Source organism: Mauremys mutica, chromosome 17 (assembly GCF_020497125.1).
Source record: "Mauremys mutica isolate MM-2020 ecotype Southern chromosome 17, ASM2049712v1, whole genome shotgun sequence".
Classification (NCBI taxonomy): domain Eukaryota; kingdom Metazoa; phylum Chordata; order Testudines; family Geoemydidae; genus Mauremys; species Mauremys mutica.
Window position 1 is genome coordinate 24337450 of NC_059088.1, and position 24229 is coordinate 24361678.

Below are 24229 nucleotides of genomic sequence, written 5' to 3' on the forward strand. Positions count from 1 at the left end.
GCGTCCTCCCTGCTTTGCACGTGGCTGCCCCACCCAAAGGATGGGCCGTGAGATAAAAGCAACTCAGGCAAATCTAAGCAAGGCACTGCCTTGGGGTTTGCAGGGCTCGGGGTGGGGGAGATGGGGCTGCGAATGGCCTCCCAAAGGAGGTGAATTGAGGGACCAGATGCAGCCAAACTCCACAGCCTGCGGGGCAGGGGGACCCCACTCAGCCTGTTGTACAGACTCTCTCCTCCCAGCTGTGGGGTCCCCACTTAGAGAGCTCCTTCAGTCAAGACACTGGGACTACGCCGTATAGCAAGGTGCCTACGTCCGAGCTTTATGGAGCACATGCACACAGCAGGACCGAAACAGGCAGGGCCTGGTTCTGCCCTGCCCTGTGCTTTGCTTGGTCACACGCACCAGGGGACGTAGAACGCAGCCAGGGCAGAGAAACTGCATACTTTTCCCCGCTCTTGGCTCACATGGCAGGAGATATTTCGCCAACACTTCTGGCTGGGCGAAACTCTGATGGCATTATATTTTCCCTAGACTAGGATGGATTCGTTTCACCCACTTTTCCTTTCAGGGGGTGGCACTGAAGAGTCATGTTGGTTCTTGATTCCAATCCCGCCTATGTGGAACAAAGGAGGCTTCTAACTAGCTGCTCCACGGTTACCATCCCATGGTGGTTTGAAGCCAATGGGGCTACTCACAGCAATAATCTTGGCAGCACAGTGTTGGCAGATCTACCACCTAAGTGCAATTGACTCACCCTCCATCTTTCCTGGCCTCTCTTGTACATTGCACCAGAGGCCATACTTAATCCAAATCAGTCTGGTCTGTCTAGATAGGGTAAGCCCAACAATTTACGTCACACAACCCCCCCCACCACCACCTCCTCCAAAAGACTTACAAAACCTAATGTGAACAGAAACGTTTCATGAATCCTTCTGTAATTCAAGGAAAATTGAGTCTTGAGGGTGAGGGAGGAGGCCACTGCTGGAAACCCAAACACTGCAACCTTGTGGTAGTGCTTGAATACTAGAAAATGAAACAGACTGGACTCCAAAAGGAAACTGACCAATCTTGTGTCATCATCCATTTTAAAATAAAAAAGCAACAAGCATCATAAACTGGGTGAGAAGCAAATTAGATTTTTAAGTCCTTCTAGATTTAATCTTTTAAGGTGTTAGTAAAATGGGTAAGGATTGGGGGAGGGAGGGGTTGTAATACACACACACACACACACACACCCCATTATCCCTTCTAACCTTTAGCACTGATTTAGCAATGAACCTGCTCAAGTCTTAATTTTAGCTTCATTTGAACAAAATAATTTTTAAAAAGGCAAATTAAATACGTCCAGGAACCTCTAATGCCCATCACTAATCCCCCAGGTTTTGCCAGCTAGACAACTGTGCAAGGTCATTCTCAAGCAGCTCCGTCTGCTTTTAGCGAACAGCGGCTCACTCCCCAGCCAGGGATTGAAACGCGGTAGAAGACCTAATGCTGCATGCCGGGACAGTAGTTAATATTAGATGTTTTGCTGTATCGCCCCGGCCCGAAGCCAATTTGGGTAAAAGGCAAGTGCATTGTCTTTATGCTCGAGGCTCACATGTAAGGAGGGCAGTTTTCCACCCACGTGATGGGTTTTGTCGTGGTCCTGGACTCCTAGCAGGAGACAGCATCTTTCCTATCACAGGACATCAGCGAGGTATTGACACAATGCAACGATGCCCAGCGGGAGAGGTGAAACCAGAGGCAAGCAAGATACGGGGTGGCATGATGCATTCATAACACCTTTCTTCGCTCATATATAGCAGCTTTACCTCTAAGGGTTAGACTCATCCATTTCACAGATGGGGATAGTCATTTGCCCAGAACAGCCTGAGATTAGAAAGCAGGTCTCTTGACTTCAAATTCAGCACCCAGCCCACCGCACCAGGCTAGGATGCCACCCAAATAAGTGGTAAGGTAAGGGCCAGATTCAGCCTCTCTGGAAAAAAAAAATAGATCAGACCCTGTTACCATATAAGGCAAAAATCAGACCCTCTGGTGTACAAGGCACCCGTTATGCGCCATCTGGCTGGGCATCATGCTACAGAAAAGAGCAGTGCAAAGGGAGATCTTAAGGGCTTCAAGGGATGTTTATAATAATCGTAACAATTTGCCCGTCTGAGCCTCTCAAAGCTCTCTGCTGTCATTGGTTAATAAAAGCTCACAGCCACCCCAGGAGGGAGGTAAATATTTATTAGCCCTGTTTTACAGCGGGGTGGACTGAACACATGGGATTCCTTTTCATGCCCTGAGGGAACCATTTCTAGCACTGAAATAGTGGAGAAACGGGTCTGTTCCCAGGATTGTCACCATCCAATGTCAAAAGGAGGCCAAAGCTCCTGTTTTGGCCCTTGGGGCATTGCAAAAAAGCTTTGAAATGTTTTCTCATGTTACCTTGTCTGTATCCACCTAGGGTCTCCTGCTTAGATCTACGGGGCGCAGCTGTGTTTGTTTGTACAACACCAAGAACCATCGGGTTCTGGTCCATGACTGGAATTCTTAGGTGCTACCATGATACAAGTGATAAGTAATCAGGACTTAAATACAAAAAAAAAAAAAAAACCGATCAAGATTTTCAAATGCTGTTTGTTATTTCAGTGACCTTGCTTAGGGCACTTTAAAGGGGGCTGATTTGCAGCCAGTGCTGAGCGCCTGCCCTCTGAAAATCAGGCCCCTTTTAGAGGTCTCAAGCTAGACCCCCAAAAATCACTAGCCCCCAAAAGTCTGAAGGGCTTGATTGTGGAAGCCTTAGGGATATCAAGCACTGACAGAGTCTGTGGGGCTATTGAGTGGAATCAAGCAGACTGACTGGCGCAGTTCAATGTCAATAAGGGTGTCAGACCCTGCCCCAAATTCTTAACACAAATTGGAGGCGGGGGAAAGAGGGGTCTGGCATGTTCCAGGGGGTTATTTGTAGCAGGAGAGTAGCAGAACCCAGGAGTCTTGACTCTTATTCCTTCCACCACCCTGAGAGCATTTGGGTGCTTAGTACAGTGTGATTCAGCTGAGAAAAACAAAAAGGAAATGAACCCCGAGAACAGCTGGTGCTCTGGTGTCAAACCCTGATCAATTTCTAGCAAGTCTCCCCCAACCCTCACTCACACACACACACACACTTGCTATATATATATTATATATATATATATTAAAGAAAACACAGGACTAGATCCTCAGCTAACTTCAATAAGGCAGTTTAATCTAGCTGAAGATCTGGCCCTTAATTCTTTAGTGCTAATGCTGAATCTTATTTGTGAAGACAAAAAAACCCAACCCAAAACAAACAAACACAAAAAAAACCCCAGTGAGACAGGTGGTAAAAATAGAAAGGCAAAGTTACCTATGAGTCAGAATTCCTCCCCCTCCCTTTCTGCTAGATACAGTTATTATGTCTGATCTCATGCTCCTGGGATGGGAAGTTGTCCGGATTGGCGGGCAGATGATCAGCTGCAAGGAGATTGGTGCAAGCTGCGGTGCATGTGAACAGCACTCACTGCCTGCATGCTCTTCTGGAGGGGAGGGGGGTGGGGGTTAAGTACTGTAGTAGTTTTCTTTTCCTCCTTGTGGTTTGGATCAAAACTAGGTCCTCTCCTTGACATCTTGCTCAACAGCGGGGCCTGTAGGCGGGGAGTTGCCAAGCCTACACACTTTTTCCTTGCGAGCATTGCAAGAGCAATGTGCGAGGGTGCATGTGTGTCGTTTTCCCTGTCTCTTCACAGCACAGTCAACACAGGTTGCGGCATGGGGTTACTGGGTAGCAAGGCTTATTCCTGGACACCTGTTTAGTAACAGACGAGGCGTCACTAAGCAACCCACAACCGAGGGTACATTTCAGGCATCTCCTGTGCCATGAAGCACAGAGGCAGGAGAACAAGGGGCTGACTGATACCCCCACCCCGAGGGGTTCAAATGCTTTGCCTCTCAGCACCATGTGGCGCATGATCGAAAGACATTCGGAAATCTACCAGCAAAAAGGGACAGTCTGCGTAAAAATGTGAAACTGACAGAGCGGGCTCAGCAGCTCTCACAGCCTTTGGGTTTTGGTGTTTCCCCTGGTGCAGGGGCATAGGGGTAATTTTCATTGTTGGCATTATGGTAGCAATGAGAGTCCCGGTCACAAACCAGGACTCATGGTGCTAGGCACTGTACAAATACAGAAATTGCCAAAGCGGGCCCAAAGCATAGCCATCTATGCTGGCATTTCTCCACCTTTTCAGGTTGGCGACCCCTTATTTGAAAAAAACAAAAACCCGGTTGTTTTCCACAGCCTCCTTCCATTCACTTTGAAAGCTAAACAATAATCCTTAGTGCTTTTCCTGCATAGATCACAAAGTGCTTTACAAAGGAAGTCAGTATCATTACCCCCTTTTATGGGTGGGGGAAACTGAGGCAGAGAGAGCCAACGTGACTTGCCTAAGGTCACCCAGCAGCACAGCCAAGACTAGGATGCAGGTTTCCTGTCTCCCCCGCCAGTCCAGTGGCTAACCAGCTAGGCCAGACCACTTCCCTCTAAGGGGCTGTAACTGATTTGCATGTGCGGAGAGATAAACAGGGGATACTTGACCTTGGAGAGGAAGGGCGTGCAGGGAATGGGATTCTCTTTGCTTTAGACTGGGATACAATTTTCAAGATTTTGCCCCCTGATCTCATTGGAGTTGGGACCCACCCCTTGAGAAACCTTGCCATAGTCATCCAACAGCAGTGTCCAGTGCCAGATGTTTCAGAGGGAAAGTACAAGAAACCCAAAGTACTATTTCTATTACTATTTCTATTATTTTCTATTACTGAGAGGCCCACATCCGAGATCGGTGCCCCATTGTGCCGGGGACTGCACAGACACTGAGTGAGAGACAGGCCCTGCCCTGAAAAGCTCACAGACTAAATAGACAAAGGAAGGATTGTTATCCCCATCTGACACATGGGGAAACTGAGGCACAGAGCAGGTGAGATTTGCAAAGTTGCCTAAAGGATTTAGGCTCAGTGATTGTGGTGCCTTTTGGTTCTTTTGAAAATCCCACCCTAAATGACTTGCCCAAGGTCACCCATGGAGTTTGTGGCAGAGCCAGGAACTAAGCCCAGTTCTCCCGAGGCCCACTCCAGTGTGCTCACCACAACTCCTTAGATCAGTGGACCTAGATGGTCAACCCTTTGGGACTGGAATCTGGCTGGGCTGTAAAGCATCAAGCATGCCACTGAGGCTAGAATAAAATGATCCCCATCATGGTTAGCACATAGCTTTGGAGTTATTTTGGACCAAATTCAGCCGCCCTTTGCTCATCCTTTCCTCCAGACAAAGGCCTCTTGAAGTCGTTGGCTGCAGCAATGTAGCCTAGACACTTCAGACAGCAACTGCAGCAAACCTACCTCTGGAAGAGACGGTGGCTAGGCTGACAGAAGAATTCCTCTCTCAACTTTGCAATGTCTATACTGGGCCTTAGACATTGTAATGCCAACCTCTAAGGTCACCCCTGAGCAACGGAACGCAGCTGGCCTGAGTTTTAGGTGTAGACCAGGCCTGAGACCCTTTTCCTCACATAGGCAGCCTGCCCCCCATTTAACTGGATTTTCCTCTCCTACCTCCCTGGCTTGTGTCAAACAGAATCTGAGCCAGCCCGGCTCCCTTCCTTCACTGCTGCCCAGCGAGTTTCCCACTGGAGCTGGATTTCTGCAGCCCTAGGAGCTAAGCTTTGCAGTGCCTGCCAAGGGAGCTGCTCCAGCAGAGCCAGCTATGCAGGGAATCTCTGGTAGCAGAGTCTGTTTTCCTGCCTGGGGGGCGGGGGCAAGTGTGTCCTTGGCATCTCTCAGCAGACAGTCCAAGGCCTGAACAGGCCCGTGGAGACCTCACCCCTAGAGTCTGCCCCTCTAGGAGAGGGGTGTGGGAGTGGGAGCTGGGAGAAAGGGTGTGGAGCTTACACACTCCTGCTGACCAACAAAATTCATTTCCAAAAACTGCAGGGAAGTTCCAATCTCTCAGTGAAATGTGTTTATAACATGGGGCACTTGTTGCATGGACCTCGAAGCACCTTAATCAGCAGCTTCCTAACCACACCTGCCCCCTCATGAAGTGTCTGAGTGGTACTACACCCCTTTTACAGAGGGGGAAACTGAGGCACAGAGAGGCAATTTGATCTGCCCAAGGTCACGCAGCCAGTCATGGGCAAAGTGGGGAACAGAACCCAAGAGTCCTCTACTCTACCCGCTAGACGACACTCCCTTCCTCTTTGCTTTACACACTTTCTGTCCTGCACCTCATTCGGAGTTCAGTTCCCTGCCGCTGTTCGAGTGGGCGCAGCGGTACAGGCTTGTCTACACTTGGAAACTTACCAAAAATTGCTTTTCTGGAATAGTTATTTCAGTGCAAGCCACCCACTTATGCCAGAATAGCTGTTCCGCTCCGTTTCCAAGGGTAAACGAGCCCTAAGAAGAGATGGCCCCTATAATGAATAGATCCCAAAGCGTTTTGCAGTGTGGTGATCCCTGTTGTAGGGATGGGGAAACCGAAGCACAGCGCTTGGTTGGGGGTGGGGTGGGGTCCAAGCTGTGTTAGGAACGGGAGCATTTGCTTCCTAACCCACATGGTCTCCCAATGGGGGGAAAATGGGTGTTTGCTGCCGCTCCATTCGACTGCCAGCCCCTGTAAAAGTTCAACCTGCCAGGATTGTCCTGGAGTCTCCAGCAATTCAAGATTAATCTTTAATTAAAGATTATGTCACGGGACGAAACCGCCAGGAATACGTCCCACCAAAACTGGCAGCCCTAGCCCGAGGGGAGGGTTTCAGCTCTGTTTATGATCAGCCGGTAGATGGGGCTTTTCAGAGAAGGGATCCCGCTACTGATTCGGCCAAAGTCCCCCTGGGAAGTGTGTGTGTGGGGAAAAAGACAACTAAAATTGCTTTCAACCAGTTCCTCCAGCTGCCTGCATTTCCAAGATGTTCTCCCCCCCCTTCCTCCGCCCTCTGGGTTGTAACTCATGACAGGGATGGGAAACACCCCTGTTTCCTGCAACTCAGGCACACTGCAGCATCCAGAGCAGAAGCTGGAGGAAGTTGGTGGAAGAACCAGCCCAGAGCATGCGGCCGACGTGTGAGCACCCATGTGAAAAAGGGCCCTGGCCAATCAGCAGGCGCCTGATCCCACCAACTGGCCAATCGGCATCCTCTTGCACTGCGTGCCCTGGTGAATGGAGCGAAACGCCCAGCCCAGCCCGGCTGTGGGAAAGGATGAGTGGGTGCGTGTCTGTCCGACCCCTTGGGAAAGCCGCACGCAAGAGCGGAACCAGGCCTTGGCGAGGGGCCCAGATGCTGCAACAGAAGCGGTCCCTGGTAGCTGAAGTGCAACGGGTTCAGGGCACCGCGCTGCGGGCCCCGCACCAGCCTCCTGGGTTCTCTTCCCAGCTAGGTCACTGACTCAGTGGGTGACCTTAGCTTCCCCGTGCCTCAGTTTCCCTCCCCTCTGGAAAGTGGGGGTGTATTTCTACCCACTCAGGGGCTTTGAGATTGCAAAAAGGGCCCCAAGTGATAAACACAGAGCCTGAGAATGAGAGAACGCCACAAAGTTTCATGCAGAGAGGAACTTTCCTGAAGTTTTCGGAAAGGAATTTCATTGGCCAGAGCATGGGGCAGCTGATGACGAGGCACACACAGGAGCCATTTGCAGCTTCTCCACAGCATGGTCCAGGGGGTAGGGCTCACCTCAGATTGGGGGAGACCCAGCTTCAATTTCTGCTCTGCCACAGATTCCCTGTGTGACCTTAGGCACATCACTTAGACCCAGATCCTTAAAGGTATTTGGGGATCTAATGCCCATTGATTTCTCTGAGAGTCCAGCACCTCAGTACCTTTGAGGCCCCGTGCCTTGATCTGTGTGTGGCTCAGTTCCTCGCTGATAGCACTGCCCTACCTCACAAGGGGGCTTTGCAGGGAGGATGAGGCCCTCAGATACTCCAGTAACCAGGGCCAGTCTCTGCTAGGTCCTGAGTGTAAGGGCTGCTCTGGGAACAAGGAGAACGTGGTCCTTATGGCTAAGACACTGGATGGAAAAATCAGGCCCCTGGATTTCTAGTTCTGCTTGTGGGCAAGTGAGATACTGGCGGTAGAGAGAATTGGGACCCGCAAATCATCAGTGTCTAGGTAGCACTTGGAGACCCTGGCATGGAGGGTGCCAGAGGAAGCACCGGATTTTCAGAGAGGTGCTAAGTACCCCATAGGGCCAACGAAGCTCAACACCTCTTGCAATCAGGGGTAGAATGAAGATACCGCCACCAACCCGAGTGATGCAAGAAAGGCAGGGCAGGAACAGAGATTGTTCGCTATGCTGAAGTCCCAGGTAGGCGCTGGCATTTCCACAACCTGTTTCTGTTTGCTCCACCAAGCTGAGACATACGCAAATCCCAGGATGAGTCAGTCAGGTGTCAGCCACTGTCCCCTGAGCGCATAGCCTGAGGTAGGAGCTCTGCATAGCTAGGCCGTAGACTCACCGAGAGCACTGCCGCAACACAACCAGGCCTGGGACACTGGCGGTGCGAGTCAGGGACACTCCACAATATGCTTTCCAGGCAAGCAATTCCCCTCCCTACAAGGAGAATGAGAGAAGGACCAGCCCACTCACCCCTCACATCTTGTGGCAAGACTTGCATCTCATTTTATTTGAGAATTTAGGGAGTGTCAGACAGTAGCCCTCTGCCTCTGGCAAGCCCTGGACTTGGTTCTAATATCATTTCCCCTTTTCCCAACAATAACGTCCTATTCTTGCACCAGCATCGCCGCGCTGCCAAGTGGTAGCAAATATTGAGGGTGTTGCACATCACCTGCTCAGTGGCGGAGAAATTAGTGAGCAGACGCTGGACACTTCCTAAGTGTTACTGATATATACACACAAGTCTTGGGACAGAGGTGGTCAAACAGCATGGAGGGCTAGTCATTCCGCCAGGAATCTCAGCCCAACCCCAAAGCCTGGTCCCAGAGAACAGCCCTGCCTCCAGGAATAGCTCCAATCAGAGCTTTATACAGAACTTTTTATAACCAAGATCTGACAAACACCAGTATTTATTCCAATCTAAAACCTTGCTCGCACACGAAGCAAAATAATTTGAAAGGTGCACAATGGCGCCACCTGTTGGCACATGCAATCACCACAACTCTGCAGCACATTTTGTGCCAAAGGATCCTGAAGCCCTTTGCAAACCATACAGGGGGTCGTGTCACCTACCTGTGAAATGCAGCCACTTCTGGGATGGGATATGGCAGCTGTTTAACACAGGGCAAAGCAACAATAGAAGATTGTCTAGGACATGAAGCAAAATCTACCATATCCAGTTGAAAATGCTGGGCAAATTTAAGGTGGCAGAAATGTTGTTACCCTAACTGGAATTTGGCCAGGACACCGGCGCTGCGGATGCATAAGGCGGCAACGGGATTTTAAGGGGTTGAGATCTTAGTGTTATGACTCAGCGGAAAGATGGCCCATTAGCCCCAAAAGGCTCAGAAAGCTGCTCGTAGACCATAGCAATTGTCAAGCTTGACGGGCTCTGTTGGAAGAGCACCCCCTGTTGAGCCCCGAGTACTACTGTCTGCAGCACAGCGTCCCCTTCTGGACAACGATTCAGGACTGACTCCGGAGTCAGCTGGAGTCACCAACAGCTCCTGCAATACCTTGGTTTCTCTCCGGCTTGGGTACTAACTGGGTAACCAGAGGCCCTGATTTTATAGGAACAGTCTCGATTTTTGGGTCTTTTTCTTATATAGGCTCCTATTACCCCCCACCCCCTGTCCTGATTTTTCACATTTGCTGTCTGGTCACCCTAGGTACTAACCACACCCGTCCCTGCTTAGCTGTGGAGATCTGCTGGTCGCACCCTCTGAGGTTCCAGAGCCGAGAGTGAACGAGATGTTCCCTAGATAGCAGGACGCCTCAAGCAGAACATTTTGGGTGCAGAGAGAAAATTCAGTATCTTTCTCCAACATCTGTACATGCGAGGCAAGCTCAGCCCAGCCGCTCTCTGATTGGAGGGGGCCCTCTGTTCACATGATCAGCCATGCATCAGCCGCATGCCGCTTGTTGACTTTAAAGAAAGTCACCAATGACAGGTCCCCTCCCTATTTGCATGTTAACTGTGCTTATATGGATCTGGGGGTTATTGGGCAAGAATAAAAAAATACCACAGCCCTGAAACAGACACATAGCAACCAGAACTCTGGCCACCTGCCAGCGGAGATAAGCAGCCTGCAAAACACATGAGGAGCAGTGGTGATTAAAATCCCTCACTTACCCTTTCTGCATAATACAAAAACGGGGGTGGGGGGAGGGAGAGTGAAAGGAGAGACCCCAGTTATTAGATGGATTCAAGGATTACAAACAACCTGGGGAATCCCCAGTTGCAGGCTATAACCTGTGGAACTCCACGCTACTGGGTATTACCAAGATTAACCCATAGAACTCAGAGCCGCAGGGTATTACCAAGATCATGCTGTGGAATTCATATCCATGAGGGTATTCTAGATGAAGCATATTCCTGACGTTTTCCTGCAGAACTTGCTGCTATGGGGTATTAATAAAGGCAATCTATGGAACATGTTGCTGTCACACTCTGTTCCTGGATGGATTATCAGCTGTGGGGATTGAACCTGGGCCCTCTGGATCTCAAAACATGAACCGCTACTTCCCGAGTTAAAAGAGCAACCTCTGTTACCCAAGGTGGCAGCAGGCTGTGTGTGGGGCCCAGATACCACGAGAGAAGGACAGAGCACCACATGGAGTGGGTGTGGCTTACACTGCTGCAAATTACTGAGGTTAACCTATGGTCTAGCTACTGTGGGGTATAATTGAGAGCAACTTTTGGAACTCCCTGCTGCAGGATGTGGTGGGGGGGATTCCTTAGCGAGCTCACACCAAAAAAATTGATATTCGTGAGCATCATCTACAGTGCCAGGAGATAGGGTAACTAGTGCAAGGGCTGTTCATCCCTTCGTGTCAGGGAATTAATTAATTGTCTTGGAAGAGTCAGGAAGAAAATTCCTCTCTGCCTCCATGGGACTGTGGTGTACAATCAGATGGCACATTTTCCTCTAAGGACTCCTCCTGGTGTCTCACACTAAGGTCCAGGAATAAACAGAGAAATGCAGTGGTGGCTGCAGGGGCAGAGTGTCAAAAGCCATCTCCTGAAGGTCAGTGCTTGCTTTTCAGTGGGCTTCCATCCACCCGCTACTGACCTGCTGGGTGACCCTGGGCAAGTCCCTCCCCTGCTCTGTGCCTCAGTTTCCCCTCTCACCCTCCGCCTATTTAGCTCAAACTCTTCAGAGCAGGGACAGTCTCTCACTCTCTGTGCAGAGCTCAGGGCCCTGATCTCAGTCGGGGCTTGCAAAAAACGCTGAAATATAAATAGAATAGAGTTGGTCCCAGCCCCCCGCGCTAACCCCTCCTGGGTACTTCAAAGGGGTTGCGGTTCGAATCCAGTTCAACTCATTAGTCCCTAGGGTTTTTAGTGGGAATGATAAAGTGCCTGGTTTATACCACAGCTACTGCAGCCTCCTCTACGCTAGCAGCATAGCACCTGACTTATAATGACCCAAAGGGCTGGACTGCAGCGTGCCTATAGGATTCACGGTGAACGAACTACATGACACTGACTCCTCCTAGCCTATTAGGGATATAAAAGTTCTGCAAAGGGCACGTCTTCTGCATATCGACAATAAAAAGCCTCAGAATTGCCCCAAAGCCTTGACACCTGAGGTATTGATAAGCTGAGTGCAATGACATAGTCAAAACACTCCCCTCCACCCCCTGTGCTACCAGCTGTTGCCATGTTATTGCAAGCCAAGTACTGTACTATTTTGTGTTTTCTGTTAAAACCCCAGCTCCTGGAGTCACTTGATGTGAGAACTTTTTTAAATGAAAGCTGAGATTCCTGTAATTGCAAAGAAAATCTAATTGCCTGTTTCAGTGGGACTTCAGCCCCATGCAGGCAGAATTCCACTGGCACCAGGGGCACTGTGGACTCATGTTACCTATACCAGTATAATCAGTCCTCCAACTACATTCCCACAATGCAACATTCCCTTCAAGAGAGTGGCCTGGCTCTCTGGGCTGAAATAGTAACCATTCCTAGCTCACACATGTACTTTTCCTCAGTAGATCTCAGTGCTTTACCAAAGAGGTCAGTATCATTGTATCCCATTGTACAGATGGGGAAACTGAGGCACAGAGCAGGGACACCAATTGCCAGCAGGCCAGTGGCAGAGACAGGAAGAGAAGCTGGCTCCCCCTCAGACCCAATGCAGTGCTCTATCCACTAGGCTACACTGCCTCCCTGGCAGCAACTTTTGGAAGGGATATTAAAGGTTGAGATTCAGGGTTTAAGCCAATCTCTATTAAAGATCAGGAAATGACCTATGCAGGGTGGAAGATTATTCCCCATCTGCTACCACAGAGCTCTTCCACCTTCCTCTGAAGTATCAGAGATGGGGCACTAGGCTGGAGGCACCTCAGGTCTGATCCAGTCTGGCAGTTCCTGAGAGATCTAGGTTTTATTCCCTGCTCTGCCACAAATGTGGGGCAAGTCATACAGTCGCCCTGTGCCTCAGTTTCCCAATCTGTAAACAAAGGATCATGGTAACTACCGCGCGGGTGGTGTTATGCTAGTGAAAAGCTCTTTGGCGATCTTTCGATGAAGTGAGCGATTGCCAAAAAGCCTTCTACCAATGTTACAAAAAAAAAATAATCTCAAAATCTTTGGCAAACAAGATTATCTGGAACTTCCCACTGGAGAGAGGCTGTTCCTGGAATAGCGGCTCAGAGGTCACTTATGCAGCCGGAGGGTTTATGTTATAGATACCAGATGAATCAGCAGCCTACTGGAGAGTGATGCATCATGGTGTATTATTATAAATCTGAAAGTAGAGGGGATTTTAGCTATGACTGAGCCTTGGCATAGCCTAGGGATAATTAGGCAACAGAAACCCAGAAAAAAGGAGCATAGCAGGATGGGGAAGCAAGAACTAATTACTCACAGGCAGGATTGCAGATCTGTGTCAGCATTTTTTTAATCAAAAAAATCTCTGCCACTGATCTGCTCAGTGATCTTGGCAAAGTCACTTTCCCTGTCGTAATGGGGGTGGGCGGGAAACCTGGCAGGTGCTGCGACCCCACGCCCCAGGTCGCAATATTCAGAGCCAGGCCAAGCCCCACAGGCAAAGAACTGCTGCTGCAGGTGATTTTATTAAAAAAAATTATGGGCACAAGAGATACAGACAAAGAAAAATCACAGGTATCCACAATGTTTTTATCACCATGACAAATAGCACTTATTTGTAGCCTCCGAGCTCACAAACAGAGGGCAGAAATGTAGCCACAGCTCACGATCAGCCCCCAATGACTCAACGACCCGGAGCTATAGAGAATTATGGACAATTAAGTGTCATAACAGGATAGGATGCAGCCAGGATAGGATGGCAGCATGGCCTAGTGGCTAGCACACTGGCCTGGGCCACAGGAGACTGCCCTCTGCCACTGAGCTGGTAGGTGACCCCGTGTTGGACACTTCCCCTCCTAATCTTTGCCTCTCGTCTATTTAGACTGCAAGCTCTTCGGAGAAGGGGAAAGCAAGAGCCAATGACTCTTACAGTGTGTTTGTACAGCACCTAGCACAAAGAGTCCCCAACATTCGGTCGGGGCCTCTATGTGCCATTGTAATCATAATAGAGATGGGTTGCAAAAGGGCTAGTCCCAAATCAACCCCCTGGACCCAGTCCCACCTCTGAGCTTCGAGGTGTTTGCTGCTAGATCCCAGGTCTGAGCTTTTAGCAAACAGCCTCTGTCGTCCTAATCAGCCGAGCCAAAAACCACACCATGGTGTTCAAAGTCTGGGCCTGAATTTTGCAGCAGGAGCGCGCGCCTCTGATTCTGAGCGGCCGGGGCCTCCCTCAGCTAAGAAACCGCAAAGAGGGCAGGTACAAAAAGATCTCAGTCTCTCTGCAGCTGTCCACCCCACGGCTATTGATCATGTTCTTCCTGCTTCTCTGTGCATCCCACATGGAAACTGACCTAGTTCTCATGTTTGTTCTCAAATATTTCAGGGTTCAGCTGAAATTTCAGCCTTCAAATTTTCACTTAAAAAAAAAATCTCTGTGGAAAATTGACAAATGTGAATTTCTTTCCGTTGGAATTTTCCACAGGGGGGAACAAACCAAACATTTTCCACCTAGCCCTACCCCATCTCCTCTACTGAGCCATAAAAGAAAGCCCCTCACCCCAATACCAGCCTAATGAGCCCCTCTTAAAACCCCCCACCCAGGTACCGGCAGCTAGATTTAAAAGCAGGCGAAGGTGGGTGGAAATGAGGGTGACCAGACAGCAAGTGTGAAAAATCGGGACGGGGGTGGGGGGGTAATAGGCACCCATATAAGATAAAGCCCCCCAAAATCAGGACTGTGCCTATAAAATCGGGACATCTGGTCACCCTAAAAATAAGGGTCAGAAATGTCACTGAGTGTTAATAGCAATGACTCGTCGAGTGACCTCAATAGTGATTTCTTCTTGGGAGTCGGTGGTGGTGGGACCTCGCCATCAGCCCCCAGTCCCACGATGCAGGTGAGGGCACCCGGTGCACGAAGGCTGGCTCCCACATTCCTGATTGGCCAACACGTGAGCAGCGTGGTTCTTTCAGGGTGGTTGACAATCTTCTCACTGATCTGGGCAAGGTTCCACCTCTGGTGCGCTGTGGTTTTCCCCATTAGAGAATGGAGCTCGCGAGCAGCCTGGAAACGTAGCCAGCAGTCGACTCGCGGAGGTTAAAGCCCAGGGAGTCTCGGCCAAGAGTCTTTTCCCCCATAGGGCGTTTTGTGCCTTCACTCGGAGCCACGTATCTGATAAGGAGGTGGTATGGGCCCCTCTGCCTTTTCCTGCTCCTTCAGCATCCTTTGTGATTTCATGGCACTTCTGAAGAGCAGTGCGTCTGGCAGCATGGCGCCCCTGGGGTCCACACTGCTATAGAGGGGAGAGCACCCCCTCCTGAGCCACCCACCTCACGCCCTGCAGTGCAATGCTGTGTGGCATTGGCATCAGCCCCAACCCAGAGGGAAGAGTCCCCCTTTCTGATTCACCGACCGCAGTTCCTGCCCCTTCTCCGTTGGTCCAGTACCAACTCAGAGCACCTGCTAGTCAATCCCCCATGCAGCTGCCCTGCTGGGGTGGGCAATATGCTGGTGAAGTGAAATTCTCCAGCTGGGGGCAGAATCTTGCCTGTTTCTGTTGTTGAATTTAACTCAATTAAAAAACTAAAACCAGTTTTCCTGCTTCACTCCCTGACTCCTAACTCTCAGCAGGTGGAGTGAGGCGCTGAATCCTGTGGGAAAGAAAGTGAGTCAGGAGCTCCTGCCAACCAAGAAGGAGACTGAAATTAGCTGCCAGGATGCTGGAAATACAAAAGGTTGGAGGGCAACTTGCCAGGCGGGAAGAGACCCAGAATAAGGCCGCAGCCCCGTGTGGGTTTGGTTTACAAGCACTTGTCCATCACGATGCCCTCGCTCCATTCCTGGTGTGCATGGCACACGTTTCATAGGCAGCAGTCAGGTTTCCCCGCTCGCCCACCACTCCGTGGCGATTAGGGGCCCTGGCAAGTATCAGATCCCTTCCCCAGACCTCTGCCCGGCTCTCCAGACGGGGTGGGTAAGGAAGATTGAGACCCACTTACAAGCCGTGTGCAGTGTGGGCAGCAAGCCGAGTGTCTGTGCACGCGCATATTTTGCCCTCAAACAGCTGCAATCTGCTCATCCTCGCTGCCACAGGTTCTATTGGCAAAAGATGCACCACGCTGCTGGAGCACCCCCCCCCCCCGGTCTCCCAACAACCATCCCAGCAACCCCAGGACTGAGAATTGTGGATGCATTCAAGGCTGTGGAGAGGGAAGGCAGGATTTCCCAGTGAGGCTCTGTCACACAGAGCAGGCAGCAGGTCACTAAGGGAAGAGAGACGCCCTCTCTTAAAGGCAAGGGGAGCAGAGATCAGTCACGGGAGAAACATGGGATGCTTGACTGAGGGAGTCGACTGCTCATAAACACACCCACTCCCGCTAGGGATTTGTGTTCATGGCTTTCTTGGAAATCATTAAACTTGGTAAGAACAGGCCCTGGAGCCTTTTACCTCTTAGTCACTGGATCAAAGGCAGGTCTATCGACAGTACTTCGCTGCTACCACGGATTATCTGAGCACTTAATCTTCACAGATTTAGCCTCAGTCCCCCTGCCAGGTAGACTAGGGATATGATCACCATTTACAGAGGGGGAACAGAAGCACAGAGACAACACTTGACACACAAGGAATCAAACTCCTGTTTCCTAAGTCTCAGGCGAGCGCTATAACCACTAGGCAATCCTGCCTCTCCCCAAACAGCCTCGGCTGATGGCTGTTCTATCAAGTTAGTTCAGTGGTCTCAGCCCAGCTTCCAAGTGACAAGTACGCCGCTCACCCAAGTGGGCCAAACACCGTCACAGGACTGACATCTCCAGGTCAGCAGCCTCAGTGGGGAGGCCAGTGATTGAATGGAGCATGGAGGGGGATGTGGGGGGAGAAGGGAGATCACACTACCACTGCCCTATGAATAAATAGCACAGCACTTCATCAGTAGATTTCAGAACACTTTACACAGGACATCAGTCCCATTTTACAGATGGGAAAACTGAGGCACAGGCAAGTCACTTCACTTCCCTACGGTCACCCACCAGCAGAGACAGAAGCCACAAGACCAGAGCCCCAGGACAACACGCTATCCGCTAGGCCATACTGCCTGTTAGTGGGCTTTGCTCTGTCCAGCCAACATTCTTCCCCCAAGCGCTAACAATCAAGCACCCTCCTCCCCCACAAATGTATCCATTTCCAAATAGCCCTTGAGGCCTCTAGGAAAGGAGCAGACATTTCCTTGCTGGTTATGAGCCTTTAGAAAACAGGCCAGCAGGGGAAGCTGGGTAGGATGTGATTTCAGCCCAGCCCCCACCTAGCAGAGGAAAATCCCCTCCCTAGAACTGAAACAAACCTTGGGCAAAGGAAGAGGAAAGGGAGAGGACGACAGGACAGGAAACTCCTGCTCTTCAGATAGCGACACAAACCCTGCTCCTAATTCAGTCTATAGGAGGCTGATGGGGCTTGGTGTTTCCACAGGCAAGGAGAGAGCAAGGCCTCTGGCCAGGAGGAGGGGAAAGGCTTTTGTCCTGGGGTGTAAAAAAAAAAAAAAAGAGAACCAATGTGAAGCCTCCAGGCGAGAGCCTGGTGCAGGCGCCTGCTCTGTAATGGGGTGCAGCAACCTTGGGGGACACAGAGCGGCTGCCCTCTCTGCAAACGGGCTGAAGGCAGGGAAGAAAAAGGCAATAATGCTTTCACACACCCCAAAAGCTGTTTGGCTCCAGGTAGCAGTTCAGACCCCCGACTTGCTGAGTGACTGTGGCCAAGTCCCTGCCCCGTGCCTTAGTTTCCTCATCCGTACAATCATAGAATATCAGGGTTGGAAGGGACCTCAGGAGGTATCTAGTCCAACCCCCTGCTCAGAGCAGGACCAATCCCCAACTAAATCATCCTGGCCAGGGCTTTGTCAAGCCTGACCTTAAAAACCTCTAAGGAAGGAGATTCCACCACCTCCCTAGGGAACCCATTCCAGTGCTTCACCACCCTCCTAGTGAAAAAGTTTTTCCCTAATATCCAACCTGAACCTCCCCCACTGCAACTGGAGACCATTGCTCCTTGCTCTGTCATCTGCTACCACTGAGAACAGTCTAGATCCATCCTCTTTGGAACCCCCTTTCAGGTAGTTGAAAGCAGCTATCAAATCCCCCCTCATTCTTCTCTTCTGCAGACTAAACAATCCCAGTTCCCTCAGCCTCTCCTCATAAGTCATGTGCTCCAGCCCCCTAATCATTTTTGTTGCCCTCCGCTGGCCTCTTTCCAATTTTTCCACATCCTTCTTGTAGTGTGGGGCCCAAAACTGGACACAGGACTCCAGATGAGGCCTCACCAATGTCAAATAGAGGGGAATGATCACATCCCTCGATCTGCTGACAATGCCCCTACTTATACAGCCCAAAATGCCATTATTCTTCGTGGCAACAAGGTCATGCTGTTGACTCATATCCAGCTTCTCGTCCCCTGTAACCCCTAGGTCCTTTTCTGCAGAACTGCTGCCTAGCCACTCGGTCCCTAGTCTGTAGCAGTGCATGGGATTCTTCCATCCTAAGTGCAGGACTCTGCACTTGTCCTTGTCGAACCTCATCAGGTTTCTTTTGGCCCAGTCCTCTAATTTGTCTAGGTCCCTCTGTATCCTATCTCTACCCTCCAGCGTATCTACCACTCCTACCAGTTTAGCGTCATCAGCAAACTTGCTGAGGGTGCAGCCCACGCCGTCTTCCAGATCGTTAATGAAGATATTGAACAAAACCGGCCCCAGGACTGACCCTTGGGGCACAATGGAGATAAGGATACTGCCCTCCTTTGTGAAACGCTTTGAAATGTACAGAGGGAAGACGCTACATAAGAGCAGGGCCGCCCAGAGTGGGGCGATTTGCCCCAGGCCCTGCAGGGGCCCCCACGAGAATATACCGGTATTAGTCTATAACATTGCAACTTTTTTTTAATGGAAGAGGCCTCCGAAATTGCTTTGCCTCAGGCTCCCTGAGTCCTCTGGGCGGCCCTGCATAAGAGCAAGGCAATTTTAATCTCTACACGTCCCTGCTCGCCGTCTCAGGCCCATCGCTGTAAAAGTCCTCACCAAAACGGTGTAAACAACCCAGCGTCACCAACCCCTGCCTTGCCAAAGGAGCTGATGCTGCGTGCTCACCGGCCACAGCACCACTGCCTCGGCCTGCGAGGCTGCGAACAGCATGTTCCCTTCTCCCAGGCGTTCCTGTCATACCACAAGCCTGAAGCGCCCTCTGCGGAGCCCTTGCAAACACAGACCCTACAGCATCGCTGAGCTCAGCACGTCTCGCTGCAGAGAGCGGAGGAGGAAACTTTTAACAGCCTCTTTCTGCTGAGTAGCAGTTTAAAAATATGACAGCGAGGGGTTCAACAGGGTTCAGCAGCCTCTTCTTCTGAATCCCGTGTTACAGGAAGAGGAACAGACTCTGCAGTGACAGCAGCTAGGGGGAGAGTAACAATGACTGGATATGGGGAGACAGCATAGGCCACCCATGGAACTCCTGGCCACATGCTATTCATGCTATTAACCTGGGGAACTACCAGAGGCAGAGGATTACTGAGGTTCATTTATGGAACTCACTCCCCCCTGACATGAATTAGAGCTGAGCAAGGAGCAGCAATTCCATTTTGTGGCAGATTTTGAGATTTCAGAACTTGGTTTCATTCCCATTTGGAACAAACACCAACAATTTCAAAGTTCTCCACCCATTTTGACTAGGAGGCAGGGGCTGGGAGGCAGAGGGGGGTCTCACCTAGTGGTCAGAGCAGGCATCCAGGGCAGGGAAACAAGACCGAGGGTTAAGGCCAAGCCAGAACCAGAAATCAGAACTGAGAGGGGCCAAACCAGGTTACCTGGAATCCAAGAAGGCAGGAACAGGACTAGGCCAAAGCCAGCAGCTGCTACAAATATTTTAAACAGCCAGCACCCCCGTGCTGCTGCTCTTAAGAGCAGGTGTGCTGATCCCCTCAGCCAGTCAGGCCGCTGGGCCAGTCTGGAAGCTTAATTGGGCCCAGGTGCACTCGTTAGCCGGCAGGGTAAGCGCCTAGCAATGGGCCCTTCCATCTGACAGAACCGGGACAGTCACATGGCGGGTTCCCTCAGAGACAGGGTAACTGGAGCCCTCGGAGTCTGGGACTTTGAGGAGCTGGGAGCCAGGATTCACAGGGTGCGTCTACACTGGGATAAAAGACCCGCGGCACAGCCATGTCTGGCCTGCGTCAGCTGACTCTGGCTCCAGGGCTAAAAATTGCTGTGTAGACATTCAGGCTTGGGCTGGGAGCCCGTGTTCTGGGACCCTCCATCCTTGCAGGCCAGCCGTGGGTTTTTTATCCTGTGCAGACGTACTCTCAGGGCCTCCAGGTTCCCAGCCAGAGGCGCAGGCAGGATAGGGTGACCAGACAGCAAGTGTGAAAAATCAGGACGGGGGTGGGGGATAATAGGAATCTATATAAGAAAAAGACCCCAAAATCAGGACTGTCCCTATAAAATCAGGACATCTGGTCACCCTAAGGCAGGGAATCGGCTCCACCAGAAACCTGCCCATTTTCTGGCAGAATTTCATGGCAATCGGTGCCGTCACGCAGAACGTTTCAGTCACCACACACTGACCAATTCCAACCCCGTCACCGTCCCTGCCTCCAGCTCTCCCTGCCAGGCTGAGGGGGTCGGCCTCAGGGGTACCCGGCATGGCCCCGTACCCGGCCGCACGGGGCTGCATCCACCCAGATCTGCTTCGCAAGCTCCAGCCCCCAGGTGAAACGAAAATAAAACCCCGTTGTGGGCAAAGAGGGCAGGAGAAAAAGGGACAGAATCCGGCCTGTCGGTCTTTCGGAGGAAGCCCCGGGGAATGTTTTCTTTTCGCATGGGTTGTGAAATCCGTGCCGCTGCAGGAGGGGGGGAATAACCCCATGGTTATGTAACTGGCTCCGAGGGAGGGCAGCTGGCGGCACATAAACAGACAGGGCCTGGGCGGGAGTGGGGCCGAGACCCCAGGACATCGTCGTGGTGCAGGGAGATGCAGGCTGGTGACAGGGACAGCCCTGGGGCCCGATTCTGAGTCACATCTCAGGGCCTGATTCTCTGGTTACGTTCTGGGCCCTGTTCTCAGACACAGCCGGGCCCCTCTTGGCTTCTCTGGTGGCATGAGGGGCCCCCTGAGAGCGGGTGAAAACGCCCCCCTGAGTACCCCCCCCCGCGCCTCCCCGGCCAGTGTGGAGCCATTAGCATAAGGGGCCTGCACCCCCCGCCCCTAGCGTAGGGGGTGGCTTGGGGTGTGGCCGGAGCACATGTGCTGCAACAATTCTCTGCTCCCGGGGGGCCATGCAAGGTGACCAGATGTCCTGATTTTATAGGGACCGTCCTGATTTTTGGGTCTTTTTCTTATATAGGCTCCTGTTACCCTCCACCCCCGTCCTGATTTTTCACATTTGCTCTCTGGTCACCCCAGCCATGGGTATCAGCATGTGATTCAGAACAGGCCGGAGGCTGCCGAGCCCAGCGCTCCGTGGGTTAATCCAGCACCCAGGGGGCTGGGGGGTATCAAAGCTTCCCTCTCCGCGGGTTATTACAGTGCCTGCCTGATTGATGACAAGTGGGCCATGCAGCGCTGGGGAGAGGAACAATTTCCCAGCCTTCCTGCTCAGCCAGGTGTCTGTCCCTGATCGTTTCTGTCAGGCAATTAATCCCTCACCTCCCTCGCCACAAAGGGCTGGCAGGTGGCTTTGAGAATCTGCAGCCGGGCTGGAATGGTTCCACCTACTGCGGCCACCAGGTCTCCTGAGCACAGCTGGGAGAGTGCTTATCAGCAAGGAACATTTGCTGTTTGGCCCTCGGGCGGCTGATGACGTGGGGGCTTGCAGATGTACAAACACACACGCACACACAGGCACGCACACACAGGCACGTACACACACACATGTGCACGTGCACATACTGTACCCACATACACATGCACACACGCGTACCCGCACACACAGACACACACGCACTGGCGTGCACGTGCACCAACGTGCTCCTGTGCGTACACACACAGCCCCACCCACGCACACATAATCATGTACACACGTGTTAGAGAGCTTATTCCTTCACTCTCTCACTTCCCTGGACCTTCTCGCATGAACAGAAAGCAACAATACCCGAAGTCCGAAGGTGCAAACCATTCAGTGTTTATTGGGGTAAACTTCCAGCAAGCTTAAATCGAGTGAAAGAAGGCCCTTATACGGATTCTTTCTTGTATACCTCTATAACGAGGTAAATGATAAACATATACCTAAATTCTTAAAGTATAGGCCTTTACAGACAGGCTTGAATATCTATATCCTAACAACATGTACACAGCCCCCCGCCTCCCCACATAAACATGCACATGTGTACACACACACACACACTCCTATGCTTACCCACATGCACACACGTGCATACACGCATGCCATTTCCCCATCGGTACGTTGGGGACAATGTTAACTCCTCTACTGCACCTCACTGATATATTGCAAGGCCTTATTAAAGCAGGTTCCTCCAGCACTTTGAGATCCTCTGCAGAAGCACTGAGCGCATGATCACACTGGCTGAGTGGCTTGGCCAGGGAATGCTCGCAGAGGGCTTGGACGATGGAACGCCCTGTCACAGCACCACGCTAAGCAGGATGAATCTGCGTTCTGGAAAGGTGGAATAGGGTTAGCCGGCTGGAATGCTGAGGTTCTGATGGGCATTCACAAATGGGAAAGAAAGAAAGAACAGAAAAACCATAATATACAAGGGATCTAGAGCAGCGCCGGTGTTAGTCCTTTGGGGGCTGAAGCAGGAATATTTGGGGGTCCCCCCACACAACACACACTAATAATTAATAGAGCTAGTCAGGGCTATAAGCAATTGATGAGTCTACTTATGCCTAGCACTGGGTCTGATCCAGAGTGAATCCAGCACCAGCCTGTCCCATTCCTTTAGATAAGGAGCTGCCAGGAGTAAATGCCCCTGCGCTCTGTGCCAGCTCCCCTCCTCTGCTCCTTGGCCCTGGGAGAGGTAGCTGGAGGGTGAAATGCTGCAGTACAGGGTGTTCTGTCTCAGCCTCAGAGGCCTCAAGGTGCCTGTGAATTACAAGCAGCCGAGTGACGTTAACAAGCAGTGGGTGCCCCAGGTACGCACGGCCAGACTCGGGGCGGGGGGTAGGTGCGTGTGCATTCACTGCTTCACTCTCCTAACGGCTCATTGCTTTCACCCAGCCTGGCTGCCTTGGGGGAGTTGCCCCACAAGTCAGTGAGGGAGGGGAGCTGCAATTACACTATGTAACAAATGAAAGGGGAGCAATGTCCCAAGTGCAACCCAAGCTCTTGTGGGGGGGAGGGGGATGGATGGGAGCTGGGAGGAGCTGTCTGCCAGGAGCCTTTCATGGCCCTTGTCATTTCTAGTGGGTTGCAGAGACTTTTCAAGGTCGCACCTCCCAAGGCCTGAGCACCAGGTGATCTAACTCATCATATCTGCAATGGAGTCCTAGCAATTAACACCAGCTAAAAATCTTGCTCACTGACTTCCCTGAAGCTATGGCCGATTTACACTGGCTGGGCATCTGGCCCCTCAGCTTGCTAGTCAAATCCAGCCTGGGTTGGTAATGATGGGAATTAACCTGGAAGCGACTGGTAACCTCATTCCCACCTGAAGGCCATTAGGTGACCCGGGTGAAATAAGTTTAGTGGGTGAAGCTTGTTCTGCCATTGTCCTTCTGGATATTTTGCCAGGAAGAGGACTGGTGAGAGGTATAAACCAGGGCAAATGACATTAGCTGCTGTGGCCCAGAAGAAAGATCTCCCTCTCCCCCATTCATGCTTCTCTTCATCTGGAGCCTGGGTTTGAATCCTCACTAGGAGGCCTGCCGTGGAACTAAAAGGCAATACCCTTAAAACTGATACAAGGAAAGACTTTAGCTACATAGTTAATCTGTGGAACTCTCTGCTACAGGAGATCATGGATGCTAAGACCTTAGTAATGGATAGGTATCCGGTCAGTCCCCAGCACAGAAACAGAGGGTTAACCCTTCAAACTTTTCTGACATGCAAATGAATGCTTAGGAAGATACCTAGCTATCACAATACTGTAACGTCATATCTATTATATACTATTTTTTCCCCAAGGCACCTATCACTGAACTAACTATACCACTAGAGGCGTTAGTCCGTCTGCCAAGATGACAATAGGTTCCGTCCACTCTGCCTCCCCACCCTCTTCCCCTCCGATTTCTTCTGGCCCAGTCTCCGAGCAAGCGATCTGAAATGCCAGAGCTCAGCATGGAAACCCATTTCTGCCCACGCAGCACCTTGCATCACGAGCCCACAAGCCGCTTTCTGGTCTGTGCTGCAGAGCTGGCTTCCTCCGGAAGGCTAAGTAAAACTCCATCCAGAACAACATGTTCTTTCCTGTGCAAAGCACCTCAGCAGCACATGTAGAAACAACACATGTAGAAACGGGGCTGGCTCTGTGGTGGAATCGACCAGAGAAGGCACCGTCATGGGACTAAGCTATAGT

General features: G+C 51.2%; 1 long non-coding RNA gene across 1 annotated transcript; it reads right to left on the minus strand.

Moving 5' to 3' along the window:
- Positions 1-1189: 1189 nt before the first annotated feature.
- LOC123352016 lies at positions 1190-19622 on the minus strand. Its single transcript, XR_006574082.1, has 3 exons — positions 19564-19622; positions 3377-3814; positions 1190-1978 (listed from the first exon to the last, which is right to left on the minus strand). It is a non-coding gene; the product is annotated as an uncharacterized LOC123352016 (long non-coding RNA).
- Between the last annotated feature and the right edge of the window lie 4607 nt (positions 19623-24229).